Source organism: Anomaloglossus baeobatrachus, chromosome 4, assembly GCF_048569485.1.
Source record: "Anomaloglossus baeobatrachus isolate aAnoBae1 chromosome 4, aAnoBae1.hap1, whole genome shotgun sequence".
NCBI lineage: Eukaryota > Metazoa > Chordata > Amphibia > Anura > Aromobatidae > Anomaloglossus > Anomaloglossus baeobatrachus.
In genome coordinates this window covers 259,938,665-259,944,638 of record NC_134356.1, presented here as the reverse complement: position 1 = coordinate 259,944,638, position 5,974 = coordinate 259,938,665, and positions in this window count along the sequence as shown.

Here is a 5,974-nt window from a genome sequence, read left to right as displayed (position 1 = left end):
TTCTTGCTTGGGACAGGCTCTTTTCTATGCATTCCTGAACTCTGCTGTACTGCTGTTGTCGCTCTGTATCCCAATCTTCTATCTCTTGAACTGCTTCAGGTGACACAGTTCCCATCTCCAAGTCTACAGGTAACTTGCCAGGTCTTGCTCGCATCAGGTAAGCAGGGCTGCATTTGGTCGAATTTACTGGGATATGGTTATACAGGTCTACCAGATCTGGTAACTTCTCTGGCCATTGGTTTCTTTCTTCCAGAGGTAGAGTCTTGAGCATATCAATAACCACATGGTTCATCGTCTCGCACAATCCATTGGTTTGGGGGTGGTACGGTGTTGTTCTGATTTTCTTACAGCCATACATGTTACAGAACTCTTGGAACACTTCTTCGAATGCAGGACCTTGATCAGTCAGTACCCTTTCCGGATAACCGTGAGGTCGACAAAAGTATGCTTGAAATGCTCTAGCTGCGGTTCTGGCTGTCTGGTCTTTCAACGGCACTACTACCAGGAAACGAGAGTAATGGTCCACAATGGTGAGGGCGTACACATAGCCTGACCGGCTTGGTGTTAACGTCACGTGGTCCAGGGCCACCAACTCCAGGGGCTGCTTCGTGACAATTGGCTGTAGGGGAGACCTCTGGCTGGCATCATCCTTACGCCTCAGGTTACACGGACCACAGTCTCGGCACCACTTCTCGACTGTCTTTCTCATGTGCACCCAGTAGAACCGATCACGGAGTAGGGTCTCCAACTTCTTCCACCCGAAGTGTCCTGCTTTATCATGGTAAGCTGCTAGGACCATTGGAGCATCCCTCTGGGGGACCACTATCTGCCAGACGAGTTCATTCGTTCGCCAGTTGACATATCTCTTGCAGAGCTTGCCTTGGTAGGTGAACAGTCGTCCCCTCTCCTTCCACAGCTGCTGGACGTCTTGTGGAGCGTCTGGACCGAGATGTGTCTCAGCTTGTGCTAGCTTTTCTTTGACCAATCGCATGGCTGGGTCACCGTTCTGTGTCTCTTCCCAATTATGGTGGAGTAATGGGTTGATCGAGACCTCGTGCTGGCTCGAGCGCTTCACTCCTACAGCATGCTCACACTGGGAAACACCTTGGTGATGGAAAGCCGGTAACTCTATCTCTTCGAGTTGATCCAGGTCTTCTCCAGACTCGGGTAAGTGAGGCATTCTGGACAGCGCATCAGCATTGTTATTCTTCTTGCCAGCCCGGTACTTGATGGTAAAGTCAAAGTTAGACAGCCGGGCCATCCATCGCTGCTCCAACGCACCTAACTTGGCTGTTGCCAGATGTGTCAACGGGTTGTTGTCCGTGAAGATGGTGAACTTGGCCGATGCCAGATAGTGCTTGAAGCATTCAGTCACTGCCCAAACAATAGCGAGGAACTCCAGCTTGAAGGAACTGTAGTTTTCTGGATTCCTTTCTGTGGGACGAAGCTTCCTACTGGCATAAGCTATCACCTTCTCCCGGCCTCCCTGGCACAGAACTGCTCCCAGTCCCACGTTGCTGGCGTCTGTGTACAGTACAAACGGCTGGCTGTAGTCAGGGTAGGCCAGAATTTCTTCTCCCGTGAGAGCCCCTTTCAGCCGGACAAAAGATGCTTCTATTTGACTGTTCCATTCAAATGGAGGGCTTTGCTTCTTAGCCTTCTTTGGCTGGCCCACCAGGAGATCTTGAAGAGGCGCTGCTATCTTGGTGAAACCATCAATGAACCTTCGGTAGTAGCCCACCAGCCCAAGGAACTGCCGCACCTCCTTTACCGTGGTGGGTCTTGGCCAGTCCTTGATTACGGTGACTTTCCCTGGATCAGGTGCCACACCTTCTGCGCTGACCACATGACCCAGGTACTGTACCTTTGGCTTCAAGAGGTGACATTTGGACGGCTTTATCTTTAGGCCATACTCCGACAAGGACTCAAACACTTCTGCTAAGTGCCTCAGGTGGTCTTCGTAGGTCTTGGAGTAGACTATGACGTCATCCAGGTACAATAGCACGGTTTCAAAGTTGTGATGGCCCAAGCAGCACTCCATCAATCTCTGAAATGTCCCTTGGGCATTGCAGAGCCCGAACAGCATACAATTGAACTCGCAGAGACCCATTGGTGTTGTGAATGCAGTCTTCTCCTTGTCCGCCTTTGCCACGGGAACCTGCCAATACCCACTGGTGAGATCCAGGGTGGAGAAATAATTAGCTGATTTTAAGGCTGTTAGCGACTCTTCTATTCTGGGTAGTGGATAAGCATCTTTATGTGTAATGCGGTTAATTTGTCTGTAATCTACGCACATTCTCATTGTACCATCTTTTTTCTTTACGAGCACTAGTGGAGCTGCCCAGGGGCTACAACTATCTCGGATAACCCCAGCCTCCTTCGTTTCCCGTAACATTTCTTTGGCTTGCTGATACTGTGCTGGGGGTACAGGGCGGTATCTCTCTTTAATGGGATGATGATCACCCGTGGGGATTTGATGTTTAACCCCTTTTACCTGCCCAAAATCTAGGGGGTGTTTGCTGAAGACCCGCTCGTACTCCTGCACCACCCGGTAAACCCCATGCTTTTGGTGTGAGGGGGTGGAGTCGGTGCCCACATGTAATTTTTGGCACCAGTCTTCCAGCTGTCCCTTGGAGCCATTGTCTTCCGCCTGGTCGGACGGGATCAAGGGTTCCACTGCTTTGATGGTATTGTTACTGACAGTGTACAGTTTTGCTACAGTGGCGTATCGGGGCAATTTGGCTTCCTCCTCCCCACAATTCAGGACACGGACGGGCACTCTTCCCTTGCGGACGTCTGCTACCCCTCTGGCTATCAGGACTCCAGGCCTGCTGTCTGAATACACCGGTTCTACCAAGGCCTGGTAATCTTGACCCTTGAGGCCTGTTGCTGCCCGACACCATATTAACATTTCACTTCTTGGGGGTATTGCAATGGGGAGGGGGTCACTTACCCTCACACTGCCAATTTCTCCTCCGGCCAGCTCTACCTGCTGCCTCCTCATCAGGGCTCGGATTTCCCTCTGTAGGGCACGCTGCTGCCCGGAGCTGGCACCTTCAGACGCCTGCTGCAACAAAATTATCACTTCGGCAATACAATTTTCCATCACATTTGTACCAATGGTTATCAGTGGGTTAGACTCCTTGCGATCAATATCTACAATTATCATCCCCTGACACGGCAATTCTACCCGCCCCACTTTAATGGTTACTTCCTTGTACCCAGTTTGAGGCAAGGGCTGACCATTACTGGCCACAATTGTTAAATCATCATCTGGGCCATGGTCAATGTCTGAATCAGCCCAATATCTTTTGTACAATTTATAAGGGATGGTTGTTACCTGGGACCCCGTATCCATTCAAAGGGATCCCATCCAGCACAATAGGAAGGACCGGGCGTCCTCCCACATACTTGCTGCGACTGGGGTTTGAGACGGGCTTCCTTACACCTGGGGGTTGGCTCCTGGCCCCAGGTTCGGCCCATTTAAAGGACAGTGTCTTGCAATATGGCCCGCCAGGCTGCAGCGGCGGCAGATCGGTTGTCCCGTTGAATCATACCGGTCTGTGTCTTTTCCTCGGGTCGGCGGAATCCTCCTCTGTCGCATCCATGGGACGTCATCTGGGCTGGAGGCCAACTTGATTCTTGCAGGCGATGGGGTCACTTGTAGAGACTGCACGGTCTTGGCAAGGGCAGCTACAGTCTTGGTCAGCTCCTGGACCTGCTGTCTGAGCTCTGCAGTGGGATCCTTATCCAGGGACTGCGCCTCAGCCCCTGCAGCGGCTCGTGTTGCAGGCACCACCCCTGGGTACGTGATAGCAAGAGGCCGGAGGGGTACTGGGTCATTTGGTGTAGATTCTCTCAGTACCCGGATGGCCTGGTTCTTAAACTTTGCAAAGTCCAGAGCAGGGTTCTGCAGGACCATGATACGCAGCTGGGTCCTGTGGGCATCTGACAGGAGCCCCTCTATGAACTGCTCAGTTAGGAGCTTGTCTTCTTCACGTACACTCTCTGGGTCCACCTGTTTAATTGCTTTCAGGGCCTCCTGCAAGTTTAAGGCATAGTCCCTTATGCTGTCTTTGGCCCGTTGTTTGCACCCAAAGAATCTCATCTTTATTTCTGCTGCGGTGCGGGTGTCAAAAGTACTCTTTAACTTGGCCAGTATCTGGGTTGCTGTCCCTTTATCTGTATCAGGCCAGGACTTCACTTCACGCTGGGCCGCGCCGGCTAGCTGCCCCGGCTAGCTGCCCCATTAATATGCCCACCTTCTGGCTCTCAGTCAGCGGATACACTCTAAACAAGCTGTGCAGCCTTTCTCTGAAGTCGCTCAGGGTATGTGACTCCCCGGAGTACTGCGGCAGCCATTCTGCTCCCGGGATGTACGGCATTGTGATCAGCATTACCGGCGCTACAGCGGGGGCTGGGGCGACGGCGACTGGGATTACATCGGCCGGTGCTGCTGCGTCTTGAGCTACTACAGCCACCTGCTCTCCCTCTGTGTCGGACATCTTCCTCCCCCTTAGTGAACCTTACCAGGCTCCGTTCACTTTTCAAAATCTCTTCCGGGTAGCATGGGGTTAACGACCCTCCGCTCTGATGGCGCGCTCCCTTCGCGCTCTTTTTCGGGCACGCCCCCCTTCTCCCTGCGCTCAGCGAGGCTAATGGCGGCGGCAGTTTTCAAACAGTAACACAGTCTTTTGAGCACAGTTTTTGCAGGCGCACAGTACCCACTGGGACCGGGCACGAAATCCAGTTCGTGACGCGAAAGTTGACTCGCCCACCCCAGGGCTATGGGACACCCGGTGCCGGGCCGGACAAGTCCGGGGTAGTCAGTGGTGGCGGGGCCCGACTCCGTGGCCCTGGTGGGTGTCAATTAATATGGCTGGTGACTTGGGAGTAATTAAAGTTTTTACTTCGTGATGCCACCTGTGGTTTGCGGCTATTAAGCCGCCGCTGCTGTATGAGGCCTCCGGGGTGATGATATGGCAACAATGGTGGTACTGCTCCCCACAGGTGGAGCGGTGCCCCGGGGACACTGTTGGTGCTCGTGAGAGTCTATGGTGTTGTGTGGATAACACGGTGCAGGGCCGACAGGCAATGAAAGAAACAGGCACAAACAACAGTCTCTTTACCTTCTCCTCTTTTACTTCACAAACGGTTAGTCCTGGGAGACCGTTACAGGTGGTAGAGGGCTCCGGCCGGCCTGGAAGTAACTGAGATGTCGTTTTGGCCAGATGAGTATGAGGCCTACTCCTGTTCTTTTCCTTACTGTGATAGGACCCTGCTCTCTGAATTTAGCAATGGCCCTCTTGCTGCTGGGACCGGTGGTACGTCCCTTTCCCTCTGGGGTAGGCTGCGCAGGCCCTCTCTGGTGCTTCTCTGCTGGAGTCCACACCGGGCCCTGATGATGCAGCTGTACCTTCGAGCTGTTTATGGGCCAGGTTCTTGCAGCTCTCCTGCCCTTTGGATTCGGCTACCAGGGAGTATTTTAGGCCCTGGTGGCCACAGACTCCGATGTCCGAGTCTCTTCTGTGCCTCTCTGCTCCTCCTGCTTCACTGGGCCAAGCTATCCCAGCTCGAGGCCCCAGTTCCACAGGACAGCACACTCTGCGTCTGCACTTTCTGCTTTCTCCTACAGACTGAACACTAACCCCTCCATCAGGTCAGGCTTAAGGAATGCTCCCTGGAATTCCAGGTTCAGAGCTCCCCCTGCTGGCCTGAGGGAGGAACTGCGTTGGATGTTAAACTTACTGGCCAATAGACCTCCCAATTACCTCCAGGCTCAGCATTAACCCTTTGGAGGGGCAATGCTGTTGTGGCGACCAGGTCCTGGGGCGCCACAATCGCTGCTGCGTCGCTGTGTTTGACAGCTAAGCAGCGACCATAACAGCGACATACAAGGTCGCTGTTATGTCACAGAAAATAGTGACGTAACAGCGACGTCGTTGTCGCTGTCGCTATGTGTGAACCCAGCCTT